Here is a 25,018-nt window from a genome sequence, read left to right as displayed (position 1 = left end):
GGCGCACAGGTGAGTCTCCGGGCGCCGCCCGCTCTGGCCCCACCTCCCGCTGATGCCCCTGGGACCCGGCGGCCCGGCGGCGCAGACTTCCGAGTGCCACAGGTGTTCCCGGGGCACAGGCTTCCAGAAAAGAGCTCCAGGCCCATTCCCTGGCTTTACGGAAGGAAAAACTGAAGCCTCACACCTTGAGGCAGAGTGCAACTCGAATCCAATTCCAGGGACCTCATAATGTGCGATGGGAAAGCCTCCTAGCAATCACCCAACTCAGCCGGTCGCTTGACAGATGGGTAAACCCAACAGCCTTCCTGATGGAGAACAAGAGGCTTGTGACAGGAGCATCACCTCCTGAGATTGTCCCCCTCCCCACACACGCGCATTTGAAGGACCTGGATTCTATCCCTATCCCTCTGGCCATTTAGGGAATTTCATTCCCACTCTTCCTTATCTTTCTACTGAACGCTCCCCCCAAAAACCACAAAACAAAACCAAAAATACTACACTCTCAGTCTGGTATGACTTCCTTCTCCATCATGGGATGATGAACGAATTGATTTCTGTATTGGTCTGTTAAGTCCAAAATTATGCATGACAGCAGTATCCACTGTTCGTTTTGGGCTGAGCTCTGAACAGGGTGCTAGGGAGACCTGCCCTCAGCATGTTTACCTTTTTCTACTCAAATCTCCCTTTCCCAGGAAATGCAAACTCCTGGAGGGCAGCAGCTGTATCTCCTACAGCACCCAGCACAAGGCTCATCCCCTAGGCGGGGCCCAGTTACTCTCTGTAGGTGCAAGTGCCCACTGTAACCTTAATGAGGCCATTCTTGTCCAGCCACAGTCCATGCTGTTTCCATCTTCAGAGCTTTTGCTCCTGTGGTCTCCCCTACATGGAGTGGCTGTGGCTTCCTCCAGCTACACTTAGCTACCTTAGAACATAGTATTCAATCAATAAATACTTGTTTGAACTAACAAAAGACAGAGTTAGAGGATTATGCTCCATAATTTTGTATACTCATCTCTTCACTCAAGTACCAGCTACTCAATTTATGATGCCCCTTGTTGAAAAATTACTAACAGGTTTTCAGTTTTTTCTTTTTTTTTTTTTTTTTTTTCATTTGATGCCCACACTCACAGCTTGTCAAATCTCCCAGGCAAGAATTCAGCCTGAGTCACAGCTATGACCTATACCGAGGCTGTGGCAACACAGGATGAGCCTTGAACACACTGCACCTCTACAGTGACCCAAGCTGCTGCAGTCAAATTCTGAACCCACTGTGCCACAATGGGAACTCCAAAAATTGCTAACAATTTTAAGATAGCAGCAATGGAATATTAAACCAAGCAGGCCCCTGAACCCCACCCCCAGAGACGAAGTGATTATGGCTCCATAGTCTCCAGCTCCAGAATCTCTAGAGCCCTGCCTGGCGAAACACAAAGGGCGATCAGACCCCAGAGAACCTGTCAAACTCTCTGGCCCCAGGGCCTGCCAACCTGGGTGGAAATGTTTGTCAGAGGCTGAAGGCACACCTGTGTCCCCTCCCTGAGGTGCGGCAGTCAGGACACGAGGGCAGAGGCGTCCTAAATGGGATTTGTGCCCTGACAAAGGCAGCCGCAGAGATAGCCCTTGCCCCTTCTGCTGTGTAAGGACACAGCAAGAAGGCCTGACCATAAGCCAGGAAGAGAGCTCTTACCAGAGTATGATGAGGCAGGGGCCTTGATCTTGGACTTTCCAGCCTCCAGAACTGTGAGAAAGAAATTTCTGGTTGTCACAAGCTCCTCATTCTGTGGTGGTTTTGTACTCAGGCTTTGGGAGCCCGAACAGACTCTCAACAGGCCCTAAAGATGAAAGTGGGGATTTGTTTGAGGAAAGGAAGGATCAGGGGACAAAAAAAGTGTGATGATGGTAGTTCCTGTTGTGGCTCAGCAGTTAACAAACCTGACTAGCATCCATGAGGAAGTGGGTTCAGTCCCTGGCCTCATTCAGTGGGTTAAGGATCCGGCATTGCTTTGAGCTGTGGTGTAATTCGCAGATGTAGCTCGGATCCCGAGTTGCTATGGTTGTGGTGTAGGAATCTATAGCTCTGATTCAATCCCTAACCTGGGAATCTCCATATGCCGTGGGTACGGCCCTAAAAAGACAAAAAGACCAAAAAAAAAAAAAGTATGATGAAAAGGCAAAACTATGGAAACAGTAAAAAGATCAGAGAGGGGTTCCCGCTGTGGTACAGTGGGTTAACAATCCAACCACAGTGGCTTGGCTCGCTGCAGAGGCAGGGATTCAACCCCCAGGCCCAGCGCAGTAAGTTACAAAGGATCTGGTGTTGCCACAAGTGTGGTGTAGGCCACATCTGCAGCTCGGACTCAGTCCCTGGCCTGGAAACTTCCACAGGCTGAAGGTATGGCCAGTAAAAAAAAATAAATGAACAAATGAGTGGCTGCCAGGAGCTGGGTGAAGGAGGGAGGCATGACTGGGTGGAGCACTGGGGAAGGTGGGGGCAGAGACATGATATCATCCACATGGCCCATCACCTGTAACAAGTGTGCTACCCTAATGCAAGACGTTAATAATGTGAAAAAGTCTGGTTAGGGAGTGCTCCATGGGGACTGTCTATACTTTCCCCTCACATTTTCTATAAACCTAAAACTGTTCTAAAAAATAATTTATTAATCAAAAAAGAAAAGAGAGGGAGTTCCCATTGTGGCTCAGTGGTAATGAACCCAACTAATATCCACGAGGTTGTGGGTTCGATCCCTGGCCCCACTCAGTGGGTTAAGGATCTGGAAATGCTGTGAGCTGCAGTGTAGGTTGCAGACAAGGCTCAGATCTGGCGTTGCTGTGGCTGTGGGGTAGGCTGGCAGCTGCAGCTCCGATTCCACCTCTAGCCTAGGAACTTCCCTATGCCGAGGGTACAGCCCTGAAAAGACACACACACACACACACACACACACACATGCGCGCGCGCGCGCTCGGACTTTCTATACTTAAAAAAATAAAGCTACTTATGATAACGTGTAATAGTACAGTCAACAATGATACATAAAACTTACATTAAACAAAAAACTCTTTAAGATCCTCAAGGAGTTACCCAGTGGCTTAGTGCTTCAGGACTTGGTGTTCCCATTGCTATGGCTTAAGTTATTGCTGTGGCTTAGGTTAGATCCATGACCAGAGAACTTCCACAGCGGCGGGTGCTGCAAAAAAAAAAAAAAAAAAAAAAAAAGAGTGCCTCAGAAATTTTTATGAGTGTAAATGGATCTTGAGATTAAAAAGTTTAAGACCTGCAGTTGGAGTGTCCCAGTCCTTGGACCTCATTTTCTGTCTACCATCAATCCAGTGGTGCGCTCACCCAGTCTTTTGGGTTAAATACGCTAGCAACTCCAGGTTGGTATCTCAGCCTGAACCTTTCTCTCTGAATTCTAAACTCCCAGATCCAATTCCCGACTTGATGCCTCCATACGGAGACCCAGTGTGCATCTTGGCATCTCACACTTAATATCGTTATGTGTCCAAAACCGATTTCCTGATACTTGTGTCCGAACCTGCCCATCCCATGGCTTTCTTCATTTCGTAAATGGCAACTCCATTATTCTAGTTGTTTAGCCCAAACTTTGGACTCATCCTTGACTAGCTTATTTCTCTCACACATTTCATGTTGGCTTTCTCAGCGATCCTATACCTTTATCTTCAATATTCAGAATCCACCAGCTTCTTGCCGTCTTCCCTGTTACCGTCCTGAATCAAGCCATCATCATCACTTAACTTGCATTTCACAGGAGCCTCCCCACTGGTCTCCCTATTTCTGCCCCTGCCTCCCTCTGCCTGGTCTCCATTCAGCAACTGGAGCGCGCCTGTTAAAATGTTTATGTCACTCCTACTCTGCCCGAAACCCTCCAGTGGCTCCTGTCTCACTCAGAGTAAAAGGTGAGGTCCTTATAAGGGCCTCCAGCGCGCACCTGCCCCCACAGGCTCCTCTGACACACTGGCCTCTTTACTGTGCCTGGAATACTTCAGGCAGGCTCTTGCCTTAGGGCCTTTGCTTTCTGCCTGGAATGCTCTCCTCCAAAATAGCTGCTTGACTCACTCCCTCACCTCCCCCAGATCTTTGCTCAGCTGTCACTTTCTCGGTGAGGCTTCCCCTTGGCCACCCTACGGAACACTGCTGTCCCTTCCCCAACATCCTATCCCGCCTTCATTGTCTGATTTTTCTTTTTTGTCTTTTTTTTTTTTTTGTCTTTTTAAGGCTGCACCTGTGGCATATGGAGGTTGCCAGGCTAGGGGTCACAAAGGGAGATCCGAGCCACATCTGCGACCTTTACCGCAGCTCAACACCGGATTCTCAACCCAATGATTGAGGCCAGGGACCGAACCCACATCCTCAAGAATCCTAATCGAGTTCCTTAACCACTGAGCCACAAAGGGAACTCCTTCTTTTTTCTTTTTCAGCCGCCCCTGCACCATATGGAAGTTCCCAAGCCAGGGATCGACTCCAAGCCAGAGCTATAATTGACACCACAGCTGTAGCAACAACAGATCTTCGACCCACTGTGTGGGCTGGAGATGGAACTGGTGCCTCCACAGAGGCATTAACCCACTGAACCACAGCAGGAACTCCTGATTTTTCTCCTTAGGGTGTATCACCATCCGACCTACAGGTCATGTAGTGTGTATATATATATTTGTATATATATATAATTTTTTTTAATTACTGTTTTCTCTTGTCTTCTTCCAACTAGAATTTAAGTCCTGTGAGGGCTAGAATTTTTGTCTGTTTTGTTCAATTCTGTGTCCCTGGTGCCTAGACTATTTCTAGAATAGGATCTGAAGGACATAGCTGGTCCCTCAATAAATATTAAATGGGGAGGTCCCATCGTGACGCAGCAGAAACGAATCCACCTAGGAACCATGAGGTTGCAGGTTCGATCCCAGGCCTTGCTCAGTGGGTTAAGGACCCGCTGTTGCCATGAGCTGTGGTGTAGGTCACAGACTCAGCTCAGAGCCTGCGTTACTGTGGCTGTGGCAATGATTTGACCCCTAGCCTGGGATCCTCCATATGCTGCAAGTGCGGTCCTAAAAAGCAAAAATAAAAATAAATAAATAAATATTAAATGAATGAACGAATGACTATGTGGCATCCATAGAAAAGCCATTGACATAGGGAGGAAGGGAGAAAAAAATAATTCTACACAGGGGATAAGCAAGTTTGAGGGCCCCAAGTCCCACTCTAGAAAAAGAAGTTCTGTCATCTGGGAGCTATAACGCGGGCAGAGGCCAGACAGGAGGAGGTGTGTAAGGCCTCAGACTTGACTGAGGGAATGGGGCATCGCAAAGGATTTCAGACTAAGAGCTGAGATGATCAGTTTTCGCATTTTTAAAATTCACTTTGGAAAAAAGCAGATTGTAAAGCAATGCTCATACTATCCCATTGATGTTTGAACAACGTACACATATTTGTTTTAATGCTCTTTTATGGCAGCATCTGAACCATTTAAAACACATTATCTGTTCAAAACCCTCCAGCTCTTCCCATCTCACTCTAAAAAACAGATACAGGATCTTCCCCAGCAACTGCCGACCCATCTTTGGCTCCCCCCCCCCCCGCCCCCCGATTCTTCCGCTCCAGCCGACACGGGGAGTCCCAGACTTTCCCCTAACAGAGGGAAGCATTTTTCCCCTTGGGGCCTTTGCATCTCCAGTTTCATCTGCTTGGAATGGTCTTCTCCCAGAGAGCTCCTTAGCTCACTCCTTGGCTTCATTCAGAGCTCTGCTCAAATACCACCTTGTCCGAGTGGCTTTCCCTCACTCTCCTCTGTCAAATAATGCTAGCACCCACTTCCCTCCCTCCCCTCTGCATTTTCTCACTTTACCCTCCTGTATTCCTCAGCACTTGTCTCTACCTGTCACACTAGGTGTTTCCCCATCACCTGCTCAGAGGGACCTGCCGGAACCAGGTCCTTCCACCCCAGTCCCTCTCTACCACGAAACTGCATTTCCCTTCTGTATGGCACTCATCCCTCTCTAGAATTGTTTTGTTTGTCTAGCCATTTATTTCTGTCTCCTCTATTAGACTGTAAGCTCCACGAAGACAGGACTCGCATCTGACTGTTTTACTTCTCTGCTATGGTAATTTAGCACAGTGCCTAGAAAATAAAAATGCACTTTAAAAACATTTGGAGAAAGAATGAGTGGCCATAGATATCAAAGGAAAGCCAGGCATCGTGATGGAGATCAGCCTTATGGTTGCCGAGGGGGAGGGAGTGGGATGGACTGGGAGTTTGGGGTTAACAGATGCAAACTGTTGCCTTTAGAGTGGATAAGCAATGGGGTCCTGCTGTAGAGCACAGGGAACTATATCCAATCACTTGTGATGGAACTTGACGGAGGATAATGTGAGAAAAAGAATTATGTGTATATATATATATATATATATAATACATACATGTGTGTATAACAGGGTCACTCTGCTGTATAGCAAAAGTTGACAGAACATTATAAGTCAACTGTAATAAAAAAAATTTTTTTTAAAGCCACGTGTCATGAAGCCAAGGACTTGGTCACTAATGTCAACTGATGATATTTGCATTGAAATGTGGAGTTTTAACCTACTTCAGGTTTCTGATCATAGTGTATATATAATCATGAGGGTTAAGCCACATCAAGAATGTTAAGGAAAAGGAGTTCCCATCGTGGCTCAGTGGAAATGAATCTGACTAGCATCCATGAGGTCACAGGTTCGATCCCTGGCCTCACTCAGTGGGTTAAGGATCCGGTATTGCCGAGAGCTGTGGTGTAGGTCACAGATGCGGCCCGGCTCTGGTGTTGCTGTGGCTGTGGTGTAGGCCAGCAGCTACAGCTCTGTTTCAACCCCTAGCCTGGGAACCTCCATATGCTGCGAGTGCCGCCATAAAAAGACAAAAAAAAAGAAGAGATCAAAAGGGCTTTTGGATTAGCCTGGGGAAAGCCAACAAAGAGGGTCAATTTTGGACAGGAATCAGAAAAAACTAAAGGTAAAACCAAAGCATGGGACCACATCAGGGTCAAAGGCGATTGGATGCCTGGTGGCCCTGGTTGCTCTTGGATTCCCTTTCAACTGGGAGGGAGAAAGCAGTAAAGCCCTGCCATCCTGGCAGTTTGGTCTGTTAGCTTTGGTAACACCAGGTGTTTTCCTCATCTCTGTATAGCTCAGTAATTCACAGCTCAGGCTGTACCTTAGAATCACCTGGAGAGTTTTTTAAAAATGTGATACCCAGGCAGCACCCCAGAGGTTCAGATTCAGGTGTTCTTAGGTAGGGACTAAGCATTTTAACAGTCTCCCTGGGTGATTCTACTGTGCAGCCGGAGTTATCAACTCAAGTATCAGTTATCACTGATATCCTGTCTAAGACTGGACAGAAAACAGAGTAAACTGTATTTAAAACTCATTCATTAATTCATTTGTTCATACAATTATTATTTTACTACTCAGTGACTAAAAGTAATAATAGCTTATATTTACTAAGTGTTTGGTACGTGCCAAGATCTATGCTGAGAGCTTCCCATGTCATCCAAGCCTCTCCACAATCCCGGGGTTGTTACTATCGTATTCCTCATTCTATAAATGGGTCACACTGGGAATGTGGCCGTGATGGGATCCAGATCTGCCAGAATCCAGAAGCAGACACTTAACCTCGCCCCACTTTGCCTCTGAAATGTCAAAAGCTTCTAAAAACTCTCTGTTGGAGTTCCTGTGGTAGCGCAGCGGAAACGAATCCAACTAGCTTGCAGGTTGGATCCCTGGCCTTGCTCAGTGGGTTAAGGATCCAGCGTTGCCATGAGCCATGGTGTAGATTGCAGACACAGCTCAGATCTGGCATTGCTGTGGCTGTGGCATAGGCCGGAGGCTGCAGCTCCAATTCAACCCCTAGCCTGGGAAACTCCATATGCTGTGAGTACGGCCCTAAAAGGACAGAAAAGACAAAAACAAAAAAACAAGAAAACTCTGTTGATGAGCCACCTTTAGAAGTGTTTTCAAGACTACACTATGATAGAGGTAATTTATTTTATTTATTTAATTTTTTTTTAATTTTTGCTTTTTCTAGGGCTGCACCTGTGGCATATAGAGGTTCCCAGGCTAGGGGTCTAATCAGAGCTGTAGCCTCCAGCCTACACCAGAGCCACAGCAACGCCAGATCCAAGCCACATCTGTGACCTACACCACAGCTCACAGCAACACCAGATCCTTAACCCACCGAGCGAGGCCAGGGATCGAACCCGCAACTTCGTGGTTCCTAGTCGGATTTATTTCCCCTGTGGCATGACGGGAACTCCCTGATAGAGGTAATTTAAACCCCTGGTTGTTATGCAATATATGTATGTTGTCTTTTCACTCAGCTTCAAGCGGTGTGACAAGCGGGGCTAGTTGGGGGCTTTTCTTGGGGGACAAGGGCTCCAGGACAGGGGCTCACTTGTTTCCCTCCTAGGCCTCTTCTAATAAAGGATGCTGGTTGCCTTTCACCAGTGAGTTAATTCAAATAAAAGAACCACACTTAGGCCCTTGATGCTTATGAAACATGTGTAGGTTCTCTTTATTCATGCTATTCATCTTTCCTGCAGAAACTGAAATCAAGATTTAGTTTTTAAAAGCAGTCAGCTGTGGGTGTTCATGATTCTTTCTTCTCTGATGTGATCAAAGATGTGTACACAAAACAAACACTTCCTCCCTCCCCTTCATGCTTGTGTTTTTGTTCAGAACAATGGAGAAAGAGAAACTGCAAAGTTAAAGGCTGTAACAGCCCGAGCACAATCATATCTAAAAAGAAGTCTTAGAGAGGGCGGGAGATGGGAGAGGGGTGTTGCACTTGATTCTTCAAGGTATCAGTGGGCTTTATTATGGAAACCTGGTTCTTTGTATTCACGATTCTAAAAATTCTTTTTTTGGAGGGGAGTCTGGCATTTTTAGATTTTTATAGGCGCATGAAAAGTGCTATCAAAGTAAGAATTGTCGCTCGCATTGTGCTATTAAGCCGAATTAAATTAATATACTTTAGATTTCAGAGGTATTGCTGAATGACTCATTTGTCTCCATTCATTGCTTCCACTGCTTCACAACAGTTTTTCTAAATTCCAAGAAACGTTAAGAAAAAGAAAACCTGTTAGAACAGAGCAGAGAGATCCATCTGCCAAGAATCTTTACATGCCCCCATGTGTCCCCATGTGGGCATCCTGGATACAGTGGAACTTCAAATGGAAGCCAGGGCCACCTTTGTCTTTGGTTTGCCCGGAGTGAATGGCTTCGGGGTTGACAAGAGTCAGGCAGTCTAGGCCCTGAGATTCCCAGACTTTGTGAGCTCACAGTGGGGTCTGGCAAACCTGCCTTCTATCCTGTCTGGCTCCGTCCATTAGTTCTAACTAGTCGAGCTTCTTTATTTCTTTAATCACAGCCACTCACTCTTCTGTCTGCCTGTGCATTTGGCGGGACCTGCCCTTCCCCCTCAGAAGGCTCGTACCATATTCATTCATTTATCCATTTGCTAGCCTTTTCGGTGACATGCATTGTGCCTTTTCGGTGACACGTATTGTACTAGACCCCGGATGTACAGCAGTGGGCAGCCCTCGTGAAATTGATATTCTAGAGCAGAGGAAGACATGGTAGCTACCAATTAAGTGGACAATGGGATTTCAGACAGCGGTAAGTGCTAAGAGGGATGCGGGGAGGCTCGCTCCTTTAGATAGAAAGGTCAGGGAAAGCCTCACTGAAAAGGTGACCTTTGAGCTGAGACCTGAGTGACCAGAATGAGCCCCGAGATGGGGCAGAATATCCCACAGGAAGACATAGCAAATGTAAAGGACCTATGGGGAGAATAAGCCTGGCACAAGCAAGGAACACAAAAAAGGCAAGCGTGATGAGGAGCAGTAAATGAGGAAAAGAGAGTGCGACATAAGGTCAGAGAAGCAGGCGGGGCGCAAATCACCTAGGACTTTATGGTGATGGTGAGGAGTTTGGGTTGTCCTTTAAAAGCAAGGTGAGGAGTTCCCTGGTGGCTCCGTGGGTTAAAGGATCAGGTGTTGTCACTCCTGTGGCTCTGGTTACTGCTGTGATGAGGATTTGATCCCTGCCCCCCCCAAAAAAAGAAGAATATGAAATCCCTAGGAAGTTAAGAAATGGAGTGACCATGATCTCATTTGCATTTTTAAAGGGTCACTTGCTGTTATATTAAGAATGAGGTATAAGGAGTTCCCATCGTGGCCCAGCAGAAACGCATCGGACTAGGAACCATGAAGTGGCGGGTTTGATCCCTGGCCTCGCTCAGTGGGTTAAGGATCTGGTGTTGCCGTGAGCTGTGATGTAGGTTGCAGACGAGGCTCGAGGTTCGGATCCCGAGTTGCTGTGGCTGTAGTGTAGGCCGGCAGCTACAGCTCCGATTCGACCCCTAGCCTGGGAACCTCCATATGCCGCAGGTGCAGCCCTAAAAAGCAAAAAAGAAAAAAAGGAAAAAGAATGACATGTAAGAGAACATGACTGAATGCTTGTCATCGTTCCTTAATGTATTCGTCTATTCCGAAGTGTTTTTTGAGAACCTAATTGCCAGACCATATCCCAAGCACCGGGGAGTCCAGGTGGGCAAAACGTCATCCCTCCCGTCAAGGAGCTTATGAGATTCCTGCAGACGCAGAGCAGCCCAGAGGCTCTTACAATACAGCAAGGTAAACGCTGGGCTGGGAGTAATCTCCATTGTTAAGGGGACCCAGAGGAATTCATTCATTCATTTAGTAAGTACTTATGTGCCAAGCTCTTGGGATACGATGGTGAACTAAACAGACAAGGTACACCCCCCTCCGCGGTGTTTACAGATTAGCAGAGGAGACAGACAGTAATTAAACACTCGCAGACATATCATTACCCCTTGTGATATGAGCTATGCAAGAAAAATCATGTGAGAATGTGTAAGAGGGAAGCTCGGATTAGTCGGGTAGGACTTAGGAGGCCAGAAAGATGGGCTGCAGGGAAAGCGTTAAACAGGTGACAAGGAAAGGAAGATTGCCGATTATGCCTCAATTAAGCTGGTGAAAAAGGAGGAGAGGAAGAATGCTCTGGGCCCCCTGAGGTCTAACCCCAGCTCCTTGGGGCAGAAAAGGATGACTGCCATCTAAGCTGAGTCCTGGAAGATGAGCAGGGGTTAGCCAGATGAAGGGGTGCTGGAGGCGAAGGGAAGGCATTCCAGAGCAGGGAAACAGCCTGTGCAAAGGCACTGAGGCAGCAGGACAAAGTGGATTCTGGGGGAAAGCAAGATGTTCAATATGGCTGGACTGTAGATTAGAAAGACACCACAAGGTCAAAGAGAAGAGGTAAGCGAGCAGGTTAGAATTAGGCCGCGCTAGTAAGTTATTTTGTCTGGGAAAGGCTGTTAAGCAGGAGACCCGATGGAGTATAAAAACACCTCGAAACACAGAGAGGAGCCTGGGCTGAGCCCCCACCACATGCCACACTCTATCTAGCCTGGCAGATCCTACTGAAAGTGGGCCATACGCCTTCAGTGAAACCCCTCTTGGGGTTTTCTGGGTTAAGTGAGGTCCAGCTTAGCAGCTGACATCGGCCACCCTCTTACTGCTTCTCCTGAGGGTCCACAGCCCAGCCCCAAACCCGCAGGAGTCATGGGAAGACATCTGCCAGCTGTGCTGAGTGACAAGCCATCAGTGCCTCCAAGACTGGGCACACCCATTTCCTCTGCCACGTGCGCCCTAACGCTGTGCCCAGAGCAAAGTTCCCTGAGGTGTCAGTGGCTTATTCCTTTTGCTAACTGACCTGTCATCACCCCACCCGCCCACCTCTGTGGGCTCCTAAAGGAAGGCATTCGCTTACCTCCTCATCCCTTGCATGCAGCGCAATAGCCAGCACACGTAGGTACCCCACTCACGTTTGTTGACTGACTAGATGGAAAAATGTCCTCTGGAGAAACATGGATTGGAAAACTGTGGTCACTGTCGTGGCAGTGGCAGGACAGGTTGTTGTAAATCCAGGCCTAGAGCCAAGAGGCAGCTCCTTCCTATGGGCCAAACCAGGAAAATAACACCGTATTAAATTCGGGAAACTGAGAGCAAAAGGCAGTGGGTGTGGCCCCAAAGATCCTACTTGTCACCATCCATGTCCTCCCAAGTGTGCCAGAGCAGTGACAGCCCGGGCGGGAAGCGCAGGAGCATTCTCCCTGCAGCTGGGCCAGGATCAGCCCAGGAGGCCGGGGAGAAGCGCCAGCTAAAGTTTCCACAGGGCTCCCCACTCCTCCACGCGGGTCCTTACACCTTATCTCACTAGGGTCCGCGGAGAAGGCAAAGAGGCTTCATCCTATGGAAGGGGCTCGGAGCGGTTCAGCAGCCCCCCTGAGGAGACACCACCGGGAGCGAATTCCTCTGTAGCTGTGCCTCGATTCTGCCGTCTGGGAGCCCTTAACACGCTCATCAAGCTTTAGTTGCTAAGCGTCTAGAAGTCTGTCTAATTATTGTTTAAAATACAGAACAACAGAATGTGTAATTAGGTGTTTTTAATGAAGTCCTTCGGGATAATGCTGATGATGGTGAAGATGATGGCGATTTTGATAATGATGACGGTAAAGATGCTGTCCTTGAGGACAAGGGCCAAGGGGAACCTTGATCTTAGAAGGGAGTAAGAGCCAAGGCCACGGGCAAAGGGCTGATCAGGATGCGCATTGCCTAATAGTTGATCTGGACTCTGGAACTGGGCCACCAGTGACCTCCTCAGGGCTTCACTTCTAATTGGCTGTGTGGCCTCACGGAGCCTCAGTTTCCCCATCTCTAAATGGAGAGGCTACTACTTGACTCTCAGGTTACTGGGAGGCTCTTTTTTTTTTTTTTTTTCTTTAGGGCTGCACCCATGGCACATGGAGGTCCCCAGGCTAAGGGTCCAATAGGAGCTGCAGCCACTGGCCTCCACCACAGCCACAGCCAGGCAAGGCAGGATCCGAGCCATGTCTTTGACCTACACCACAGCTTATAGCAATGCCGGATCCTTAACCCACTGAGCGAGGCCAGGGATCGAACCCACAACCTCATGGATGCTAACTGGGTTCTTTAACTGCTGAGCCACGATGGGAACTCCCACTGGGAGGCTCATTTGAAGTAAGCAAATAAGCACTAAGCACATTATCACAGAGCCTACATCACAGTAAATGCTTCATGATGATACTAGCTAATTCTTTTGTTTTGTTTTGGCTGCATCTGCGGCATATGGAAGTTCCTGAGATGGAACCTGCACCACGGTTGCGGCCTGTGCCATGGCTTCAGTAACACCAGATCCTTAACCCACTGTGCCACAAGGGAACTTCCTCTACTAGCTATTCTTACAAACAGCATACTTGGTGACTGGTAATGTCCCAAGCACTTTGCATATATTAGGTCATTTATGGAACACCTTGTACGGTAGGAACTAACCTCATCACCCCTGATTTATAGAGAAAGAAACCAAAGCGCCCACAGGGAAGCCAAATAATTTGCCCAGAAAGTGTCAGAGCTGGATATTGAACCCAGGCAGTCTGAATCCAGAGGCCTTACACAGCTGCAGTGGCCTCGGCCATGTGCTGCTGGGATTTCCCTGTAAGAGAACTGCCGTAGCCAGCAGAGCTGGTTGACCTTGAGATCTATCGCCACATCCACGCCAGGACCATGCATCCTCTGGCTGCTCTCAGCCTATGACAGAGGACATAATAGAGTTGGGCCCTTCCTGCCCAACACAGGACCATCTGCTGGGCAACGTGTGTGTGTGTGTGTGTGTGTGTGTGTGTGTGTGTGTGTGTGTGTGTGAGATAAAGTATACATAACACAAAGTTTACCATTTTAACCATTTTTAAGTGTACAGTTCAGCGGCGCCAAGTGCACTCACACACTGCTGTGCAACCATTGCCACCAAGCATCGTCCTGTAGAGACATTCCAGCCCCATTAAAAATTAACTCTCCATCCCCCCCAAGCTCCTGGCAACCACCATTCTACTTTCTATCTGTATGAATCTGATCACTCTAAGTCCCTCATTGAAGTGGAATCCTACAATTTGTCCTTTTGTGACTGGCTTATTTTGCTTAGCATCACGCCTTCAAAGGTTAACCAACAGGAGTTCTCGTCGTGGCGCAGTGGTTAACGAATCCAACTAGGAACCATGAGGTTGCGGGTTCAGTCCCTGGCCTTGCTCAGTGGGTTAAGGATCTGGCATTGCCATGAGCTGTGGTGTAGGTTGCAGACGCGGCTCGGATCCCGAGTTGCTGTGGCTCTGGTGTAGGCTGGTGGGAACAGCTCCGATTCAACCCCTAGCCTGGGAACCTCCATATGCCTCAGGAAGTGGTCCTAGAAAACACACACACACACACACACACACACAAAGTTAACCAACGTTGTCATGTGTCAGAATTCCCTTCCTTTTAAGGCTGAGTAATATTTTCTGTTTTATATATAGGACATTTTGTGTATTCTCTGATCTGATGGCCAACCTTTGCTCAGGAAGCTCCATCATCCTGGCTGAGACTTGTTCAGAACTGCCCTTTAGTCCAAAGTTCTTCCTACCCAGTTTCCCTTGTCACCCTTCTCCTTTTCCAGATAGTTTAATCTGCTTTGTAGTCAGAAGATTCACTATCTTCCCAGCTCCCTTTCTCTTTGTCCTTCCCAGATGCTCCCCAGCAATCTCCCGTATGCCTAATCTCATCTTGGTATCTGTTTCTCAGAAGACTGTGCTAATACAACAGCCTAATAAACATTTATCATTGTCATTATTTCTTGGGAAGGACAAGAAGCATTTAAAGCAAATTTATAAAAAGCAAGAAAAAAATTATCTAAAGCAAATTTACAGTATGGAAATTCCTCAGAAAATTAAAAATAGAATCATCATTTGATCCAGCAATCCCACTCTTGGGCATCTACCCAGAGAAAACCATGACTCAAAAAGACACATGTACTCCAGGGTTCATTGCAGCACTATACACAATAGCCATGACATGGAAATAACCTAAATGTCCATCAACAGAGGAGTGAATCAAGAAGATGTGGTACATATACACAATGGAACATTACTCAGCCATTAAAAGGAAAGAAATAACAGCATTTGCAGCAGCATGGATGGACCTAGAAATTATCATGCTAAGTGAAGTCAGTCAATGAGATGCTAACATCAAATGCTATCACTTACATGTGGAATCTAAAAAAAGGACACAATGACCTTCTTTGCAGAACAGATCCTAACTCGCAGACTTTGAAAAACTTTTGGTTTCCAAATGAGACAGGTTGGGGGGTGGGGGGATGCACTGAGTGTTTGGGATGGAAATGCTATAAAATTTGGTTGTAATGATTGTTGTACAACTATAAGTGTAATAAAATTCATTGATTAATAGGAGTTCCCGTCGTGGCGCAGTGGTTAACGAATCCGACTAGGAACCATGAGGTTGCGGGTTCGGTCCCTGCCCTTGCTCAGTGGGTTAATGATCCGGCGTTGCCGTGAGCTGTGGTGTAGGTCGCAGATGCGGCTCGGATCCTGAGTTGCTGTGGCTCTGGCGTAGGCCAGTGGCTACAGCTCCGATTCAACCCCTAGCCTGGGAACCTCCATATGCCGCGGGAGCGGCCCAAGAAATAGCAACAACAACAACAACAAAAAGACAAAATAAATAAATAAATTAATTAAATTAAATTTAAAAAATTCATTGATTAATAAATAAAGACATATATGTAAACCAAAAAAAAAAAAAAAAGGAATTTAGGACAGTTATATAGTGTAGCTGTTCATAGTATAATCTTTTTTAAACTCCTTGTTATATATATCCATTGAAGAAAAGTTAAAAAGCACATACAAAAAGAGGAAAATTAAATTCACCTGTTATTATACTAGACCAGATTGTTTTCAACTGTCATTACTATTTCATTTTGGGGTGGATCTCTCTAGATGCTTATTTCTACATATGCAGTATCAGTTTCTTTTTCTTTTTCTTTTCATTTATTTATTTTTTTTTTGTCTTTTTTTTGCTATTTCTCGGGCCGCTCCCGAGGCATATGGAGGTTCCCAGGCTAGGGGTCGAATCGGAGCTGTAGCCACCAGCCTACGCCAGAGCCACAGCAACGTGGGATCCGCACCACGTCTGCAACCTACACCACAGCTCATGGCAACACGGGATCCTTAACCCACTGAGCAAGGGCAGGGACTGAACCCGCAACCTCATGGTTCCTAGTCGGATTCGTTAACCACTGCACCACGATAGGAACTCCTCAGTTTTTTTTAAGGAAGTTGGTGACATTGAGTGAAGATAATTCTATGGAGCTTGGATTCTATAAACAGACTTAGTTTATGGATGAATTCATTCATTCATTTATTCATTTATTTATTTATTTTTCTTTTACTAGGGCCACTCCTGCGGCATATGGAGGTTCCCAGGCTAGGGGTTGAATCGGAGCTGTAGCCACTGGCCTACGCCAGAGCCACAGCAACTCAGGATCCGAGCCGCATCTGCAACCTACACCACAGCTCACGGCCATGCCAGATCCTTAACCCACTGAGCAAGGCCAGGGATCGAACCTGCAACCTCATGGTTCCTAGTCCGATTTGTTAACCACTGCACCACGACGGGAACTCCCCATTCATTCATTTAATACTTTTGTGTGTGTGTTTGTTTTTTGGCTATGCCTATGGTATGCCAAAGTCCCCTGGCCAAGGATTAAAACCATGCCACAGCAGCATCCCAAGTGATGGCAGTGGCAATGCTGGATCCTTAAACCACTGAGCCACCAGGGAACTCCTAATACAGATTTATTGGATAGCTATCAAATATCAGGCCCTGCTTTAGGTACCAAGGGTGCAAGACAGACACAGCTTTTGCCTGCAGAGAGCATACAGTCCTAGTAGAACCACAGACATAATTTCTAGGCAATTAATTACACATATTGCTCTGTAGACTCAGAGCAGGGCCGCTCAGGGCAACCTGGTTTCTTAGAGAAGGTGGTATCTAAGTCAAGATTTGGGAACGTCAAGGACTTAACCAGCAAAACAGAGGACATTTTAAGAGGCAATGTAGGCCCAGAACCTAGGCAAGGAGGGTCACTGTAGTACCATTTGCTCCTTAAGGAGCAGCTGACTATGCCCACAATTGCCAAAAATGATCAATGACTCTGTGGATGGGAATGTGTAGCTGTGTAGCTGTAGCAGCCACTCAGACTGAGCAAAGGATAAGACCTTAACCGGTCAAAGACTCTTTGGCAGAGGGTCTCCACGGGGAAGGCAGAGACCCAGGAATCCATCAGAGGACAGTAGCTAACTTATTCCCAACCTTAGACTGGAAATATTGGCCAAGCATTTAAGATCACCAAGGGCAGGGGTGGCAGTTTCTCCACCTCTGTGGAGTCTTTAGGACCAAGACAACGCCAAGTACACAGAGGACACTGTTGTCAGTGGTGCCCATGGATCACTGTTTCTCCGCCTAAAGAGGTCTCCGGCTACAGAAGATTCTGGACGATTCTGGCTGTAACAGGAAGTATGGAGTCCAGGGTCTTGGAAGTAATGCAGAAAAATGTGAAAGCCTAGCTTTTCCCTGAGTACATCTGAATAATTTATCAACAGCAGCAGCAACAATGCCCATCACAGAATTTCCAAAAGAGGTTGTCGATCAGCAGAAAGTGAGTATTGTTTCAAATACTGGTTTGTACATTGTTTACTTGGTTTTTTGTTTTTGTTTTTGTTTTTTGGCTGCACCTGCAGCATGTGGATGTTCCTGAGCCAGAGACTGAACCCATGCCACAGCAGTGACAACTCCAGGTCCTTAACCCTGTGCCACTGGGGAACTCCTCAAAAACTGGCTGAAGTTGACATCTTATTTTCAGCATCCTATATTATTGTTGGCCAAGTTCTATTTCTTAGCATATGGATAGAAATAAAATTATTCAATGAGATAATATGAAAAGGACTCAAAGTGTACGGAGAGGCACCACCATCTCATTAAATGTGAATATCTTTACAATGTAACTTGGGTTCTTGAGGGGAAAAAAGTGGTAGACGACCATGGTGTGGTATTTTTGGGGTGTGTAAGTGAGGCAGGCGCCCACACATGCCACCCAATCCCTCTGAACAGTGAAGACAGCTCCTCACTTCTCTTAGGCTGGAAGGGGCTGGGCTGAGATGACCCGGCAGTGCTTCCGCAGTGTTACGTTCCTTGAGAGTCAGCGAGCCCCTGCTCCACCTGCAAGTTCAATCCCTGGCCAAGCAGCTGCCAGCAAGTGGCCCAGGAGGTCAAGGCTCATCTCTGTGGTCAGTGAGGCCTTGGCCCTGTGATGGACAGCGGCCTGCCAGTCCCGCCAGTTGGACCCCCTGAGATGAACAATCCTGAAGACCAGTGTTGGCCAGGGGTCTGCCTATCTTTCCCATGCAAGAAATGTCACCACCTCCCTCAGGGACAGGCCTGGGTGGGGGTTGTCACTGGGTGGGTGAACACCCACTGGTCTTAGCCAATTTGGCAGTCAGGGTAAAAATAACACCAGCCGCATCATTTTCCAAAATTAAGGGCGATGCTATAGCAAATGTATGCAGATGTATACAGACACAGATGGGAACAAGTGTATTTAATTGTAAATGAGTCAGAACGGAGCAAATGAGATTTCCCTTATATTTGGGTTCCAAAAATTACAGAGAAAATGTGCCTGAGGCAGAAACAAACCAAAAAAACCACAAAAAAAAAAAAAAAAAAACCACAAAAAAAAACCCAGGGGTAAGTTATTGATGCAGAAGCCACATGGGATGGGACCTTTGGCATCCAGAAGGCTAGAGTGGCTTCAGGCTTCCGTGGGGGTCATGAAAGTGTCCTGGCCCCCAGAGGCCCTAACATGACCCGAATGCTAATGGGACTGACACAGACCACGCCTCCCGGTGCCCCAGTCTCATCTGGCCTGTAGGGGCCAGAGAAAGTGGGGAAAGGGCTGGAATGGATTGTCCCCAAGGAGGGAGCCAAAGGCCAGTTTCTGAGACCTCAGAGAAATAAGTCGAGAGACAGAAAAAGCATCTCCGCCTCGTTCCACGTGGCCAGAGAGAGGCACGACCGCGGTAGTGTCTTGTTGGCAAGTCCCCTTTCTCCTTGACAGCTTTAAGAAAGGCAGCGGGTGGAGCCGCCCCTTGGTCGGTGTCCAGTACATATTAGAAGGAAAGGACAGCGTGGAAGAAAGACCCTGTCCCTCTGCAGGTCCCTGCCATGCTCTGCGCTGAAGTGGAGCTGGAGTGGAGAGCCACGGAAGCGGGAGGCAGACGGCCGAGTGAAAGGGGGACGTGCCCCAAAAGACACCCCTCTCTCGGGGCGCTGAGGCCTTGGGGGGGCGGGGCAGGACAGCGAGGAGGCACCCGGATCCCGCCCGCCTCCTGCCTCTGTCATCACAGCCCCTCCGCGGGCAGCAGTCGAATCCACAACGACCTCCTGTGCCGGAACAATTAGAATTTGCGCGTCAGAGCACAGAGACGCCAGGCTTCATCACAGGCAGTGAACGCTCCTTAAGGGCAGCAACCTGACAGGCAAGTCAGGAAGCTTTGTGCCTCGGTGCTCAGCCGCCGGGAGTAATAGACGCCCGCCTGCCCGCAGAGCGATGCACGCAAGAACGCACCGTGGATAAGTGAGCGCGACGCAGCCTCATTCCCAGCCCAAACCGGGCTCTTTGTCTTATTCCCTGCTTTGAGCCCTTTCCCTCGCCCTCCCCAGGCCTGTTTCCTCTATCTCCTGCCTCCCAGATCCAGCCTCTTTCCTCGGATCCAGCCCCACTGGCAGCAGGATTCCAGGAAGCCAGGAAGCTCAGAGGCTCCTCTTGGGAAGGGCAAGGGAGCTTCCACGCTCAGCCCCCTGCCTCCTTTGTCCATCGCATTTCCCGTCCTTGCACCCTCTGTCCTCAAAGACCAGAGGCCTGGTTTGGCCTTGTTGACACTTGACCCAAAGCCTGTCCCCTCCCCACCCCACCCCCGACTCCACAAGCCCCACTCTCGCCGCTGCCCCAACTCCAGGGTTCCACCTTGAAGAAAGTCAATACTGGGTGTCTGGAGTATGCAGTCAGCTCCAGGGAGGGTTCTGAGGGCCACACACCCCAGAGAGCATATGCCTCAGCTCCGCAGGGCCTCTGAGCCACCCGCTGCTCGCTGCCAGTGGAAAAGACATGGAAGAGAACGAGGAAAGAAGAAATGCCTCCGAGCATTACCCAGCGCAGCTGCGAGGAGGCCAGCCTCGTCCCTGCAGCTCCAGCCTGCCTCATGCCACCCTGGGGGAAGGGTTACTTAAGACGAGGGCAAGGAAGGTTGAAGAACCGGTTGCCAGCAGAGGCCAGTTAGATCACAAACTCTGTTTCAACACTGGCTTCCTACAAATGTTAGTGCCCAGGCTCTGGCACTTTCTGGGACCTGCCTCCCTTCACCCTGCCCTTGCCTGTTGTGTCTGACTCAGCATTACCTGTTCTACTTTCTGGACCTCTGTTCATCTTCCTCCTCCTCCTCCTCCTCGTCTCCCCTCTTCCTCGTTTGTTCCATTTGCTCAGGGCTATGACGTTTATGAAGCTCTTTCAGACATGATGATTTCAGTGGCATATGTGACAGAGCAAGGACGGTGGCATATTCCAAACCAGGCCATCAGAAAGCAGGTTTTGAAAAGATGGAGAAAGAGACCTTGTTGGAGAAAAGGGGTAGGAGTGATTAGCAAAGCGTAATCACCACCAGAGCTAGAGCTTTAGCGGGAATAGCATCTTTAGACGCTTCTCTCTGACTCCAGGCTTCGGAAAAGCAGCCCGTCTTCTGTCTCCTCCAAGCAAGACCTAAAGACGGACGTCTGTGCTTGTGTTTTGTGAGATGTCTTGGGTTCCCACAAAACAGGCCCTTGAAACAGAGACTCAGGTGCCAGCAGTTAATGTGGGAGGTAATTCCAGGGGAGGTGAGGAAGTGAGAGAAGGCAGGGAAGGAAGCCTCGAAAGGGTGGGTGACAAGGTGCTAAGTTTCTACCTGGACATCTGGAACTCACATGTGCTGGAAGACAGTGTGGAAGGTGTGTCGGGGGGACCCGCTGAGGGGGAGCTGGGCGACACACACTCCCCCCATTGAGCCATTAACCCCCTGGCGCTTCCCACTTTCCCTGTGCCAGGCCAGGGGTGCTCCTCGGGCCAGGACGAAGCCCTCAGGCTGAGTCCCACGTGTCTGCGTGTCTGCCCTAAGCCATCCCTGGTCTGGAGAGGGGAGCCCTGCAGATGGAGCAGGGTGATGGCAACAGTTGCTACAAATTGCTGTAGCCTTCCAATCAACACCTTGTAACCTGAGCGAGCGGCTCTGAGTGGGTTTCTATTCCTTGGAACTAAACAGCCCCTCACTAAGCTACCCTCCTTTCCCCTTATCAGCTCCAGGAGCTGGCCACAGCGCACAAAGCTCCCTTACTCTCCGACTCTTGTCCCTGTGGCCTGAAAAGGTCCCTCTGAGCTCCTGAGCCTGGAATTCAATGCTTGAATCCAATTTAACGTTCTTGCCCTAATCAACTTCTGTCTTGTCCTGTGCATCTCATTAGGCAACAAACATTTATCAAGGGCTTTCCTGTAGACCACGCATGGGCAGGCACCGGGGAAGAACAGTGAATAAGACAGGCGCAGTCACGCAGTCTCCATCCGCAGAGCCTGGAGCCCGTTAGGCGTGGAGGAGAGAGAGACGGAGTGGGGCCCATGGCAAGACTGCCCTTCTTTGACCCAAAACGCACGCTGGGAGGAGCCCAGATCCAAAGGCGCTTCTGATCCCTGTGCCTCCCATCTGTCTCCGGCCTCCAATAATTCCTGCCTCCTGGTACTCACGCATGGTGTAGCCAGGCTCCTTCCCACACGATGCCAGAGTCAGTCTATGTGACCAACAGAACACGGCCGAGGAATGGTATGTATCACCACTGAGATTAGGTTATAAAAGACACTGCACCTTCTGTCTTGGGTCTTTTTTTCTCTCACACACATCATTTCCTCTGAGATTCCACTGCCGTATCATAAGCATCTCTGGGGAGAAAATGAGACTGCCAGCAAACAGCCACATCCGCGACACGTCTTAGTAGAAGATCCTCCAGCCTCAGTCAAACCTTCAGATGACTGCGCCCTGGGCGATGCACCCTCCTTGCTAAGCTCTTCCCCGATTTCTACCCCTCGGAAACTGGGGGAGATAATAAGTGCTTATTTCAAAAGCCACTACAGGAGTTCCCGTACGGCGCAGGGCAATGAATCCGCCTAGTATCCATGAGGATGAGGCCTTGCTCAGTGGGTGGGGGATCCAGGGATGCTGTAAGCTGTGGTGCAGGTCGCAGACGTGGCTCAGATCCCGAATTGCTGTGGCTGTGTCGTAGGCACCCCCAGCCTGGGAACCTCCATATGCCATGGGTGTGGCTCTAAAAAGCAAAAACAAAAAACAAAAACAAAAACCCACTACTTTTTAATTTTTTTTGTAGGGCCACACCCAAGGTGTATGGAGGTTCCCAGGCTAGGGGTCTAATCAGAGCTGTAGTTGCCAGCCTATGCAACAGCCACAGCAACTCAGGATCTGAGCCGCATCTGCAACCTACACTACAGCTCACAGCAAAGCCAGATCCTTAACCCACTGAGTGAGGCCAGGGATTGAACCCGCAACCTCATGGTTCCTAGTCGGATTCGTTTCCGCTGTGTCATGATGGGAACTCCAAAAAAAGCCACTACACTTTGGGGGTGCTTTGTTACACAGCAATAGATTACTATACTGTCTTTCACGTACCACCTTCCCGATGATACCTAGGGCTCGTCTCTTATGGTTCTCATTGTCCACCTGCTCACCAGCATCTCCGGCTGGGCTCAGTGGAAGGCATCACATGATCCGCAAGGAGTTTTCAAAGCCTCAGAGTTGTCTAAAACCCCACACACCTGTCTTTCCCTTAGTAGTTTCCCCCCTTCATTTACGATCCCGCACACAATTCAAGGGAAAACAGAAGCTATAGGTTCCTGACTCATTTACCCTCACTTCTTTCTTGCGGCCTTGTGAAAGGAATTTGCTGTGAGAGGGGTCTCTCTTTGAGCCCTTTAAAGCTTCTACTCCTTCCATAAACAAAAGAAGTGAGCTTGCCAAGAGTAAATGAAACTTGGACCTCAAAACACTGGAGTTGGATTTTAAATCTGGAATTTGTGTTTTCCGAGTAGACTCCTGGCAGCTTCCTTGCCCTCCTCTGATTTGGTCCCTCTGCCTCACTGGATGCCCTTTCCATCAGAGAGATGCAATGCCCCCCAGGGTGGTCTCCTCAAAGGGCAGGAAGGAAACACACAGTCAAATGCAGGCTTCTCCTAAAGCTGTGGTGCGGGGCTCGGACGCACTTCAAGCGGAATCACAGGGCAAGATGCTCTGTCATCAGAGGGTTCAGGCTCTGGTCTTGGTTTTTTGTTTTGATTTTCTCTCCTGAGAAGTAGCACTGAAAATTCCCAAGAGACGTTAAATCACCTACCTGCTCCAGGTCACCGACCTAAGATTTGGCACTGAGGGACCCTTTCTCCAGATTTTGTGATAATCCAGAGTGGGGCAAAAGACAGAAAAAAGAGAAGCAGTCTCAGTTATTGTGGTGACTTTGGTTCTGTTTATCTTCTCTGCAGTGACTGCAAATTGTTCAGAAAGGCCTAAAGGAGACAGGGGAGTAGCGAATCCTATTTACTTGGCCCCTGGTATGCAGGGGATTGTTATTTCTCCTACAGGAGGACTTGGTGGCAGCTTTAAAGCATGGCTTCAAATTCCATGTTCTGGAGTTCCCATCCTGGCTCAGTGGTTAACGAATCCAACTAGGAACCATGAGGTTGCAGGTTCGATCCCTGGCCTTGCTCAGTGGGTTAGGGATCCGGTGTTGCCGTGAGCTGTGGTGTTGGTTGCAGACGCGGCTTGGATCCCTCGCTCCTGTGGCTGTGGCATAGGCTGGCTGCTACAGCTGCGATTCGACCCCTAGCCTGGGAACCTCCATATGCTGCAGGAGCGGCCCTAGAAAAGACAAAAAAAAAACAAAAAACAAATTCCATGTTCTTGCCCCTCGAATCTGAGCAGGCTGGCAACTTCTTTGACCATAGAGTGGGATGTAAATGATGCTACATGGATGCCATAGCTAGATTTTAAAAGACCAGAAGTTCCTGCCTTGTTGGCTGCGATACTCACTCTTGGAACCCGGAGTCATCATAAAAGAGGTCCCAGAGGCCACCATGCTATGAGGAAGCCCAAGCTATGTGGAGAGGCCATGGACAGATGCTCTGGTCAATGGTCCCAACTGAGCCCAGTTTCAAGCTACCCAGCTCAAGCCCCAGACATCAAGAAGAAGAAACAATCCATCTCCACTGTGCCTCGTCTAAATTACTAACTCACAGAATCAGTGAGCATAACAAATTTGTTGTCTTGGGTTTTTCTTTTTCCCTTTGGCTACGGGGAGCAGTGGCTTGATGTGGGGTCTCAGTTCTCAGACCAGGGGTTGAACGCAGGCTGCAGCAGTGAAAGCGCCAAGTCCTAACCTCTAGGCCACCAGAGAACTTCCCGATTCTTTTTTCTTTTTTTTTGGCTGCATTCAGGGCATAGGGAAGTTCCCAGGCCAGGGATTGAACCCATGGTATAGTAGTCACTGAGCTGTGCAGTGACCACACCATATCCTTAACCCACTGAGCCGCAAGGGAACTCCATCAAATTAACCACTAAGTGTGGGACTGTTTGTTACATAGCAATAGGTAACCATAGCAATATTATGATTCCTGTTGCACAGACATGAAAGCTGAGACTTGGAAAAATTAAGTTTTAAGGCTTATAAGTGGTACAAGGATGATTTGAACTCTGGTCTCTGACTATAAAGCCCACTGCTTTTGTTTGTTTGTTTGTTTTGTCTTATTGTCTTTTCTGGGGCCGCTCCCACAGCGTATGGAGGTTCCCAGGCTAGGGGTCGAATCAGAGTTGTAGCCGCCGGCCTATACCGCTGCCGCAGCAATGTCAGGTCCAAGAGGCATCGGCAACCTACACCACAGCTCATGGCCACGCTGGATCCTTAACCCACTGAGCAA

The 25,018-nt window shown here is 48.5% G+C and overlaps 1 long non-coding RNA gene across 2 annotated transcripts in view; it reads right to left on the bottom strand.

Annotated features, from left to right (window-relative positions):
- Positions 1–1,687: 1,687 nt before the first annotated feature.
- Positions 1,688–25,018, bottom strand: part of LOC110259500 (uncharacterized) — a 175,400-nt gene continuing 152,069 nt past the window's right edge. The window contains exons 5-7 of one of the 2 annotated variants that reach the window (XR_014838874.1): positions 11,834–12,017; positions 9,945–10,085; positions 1,688–1,832 (exon numbers count right to left, since the gene is read on the bottom strand). This is a non-coding gene — a long non-coding RNA (uncharacterized LOC110259500). Of the gene's footprint in view, positions 1,833–9,944; positions 10,086–11,833; positions 12,018–25,018 lie in introns of those variants that run through there. The other variant, XR_014838876.1, reaches the window with a different exon arrangement.

Source organism: Sus scrofa, chromosome 2, assembly GCF_054392235.1.
Source record: "Sus scrofa isolate SSC_HxYL_T2T_F1_AM1 chromosome 2, Sscrofa_HxYL_maternal_Yorkshire_Landrace_v2.0, whole genome shotgun sequence".
Lineage (NCBI taxonomy): Eukaryota > Metazoa > Chordata > Mammalia > Artiodactyla > Suidae > Sus > Sus scrofa.
The sequence above is the reverse complement of the archived record's forward strand: the minus strand, read 5'-3'. Positions and strand labels throughout refer to the sequence as shown.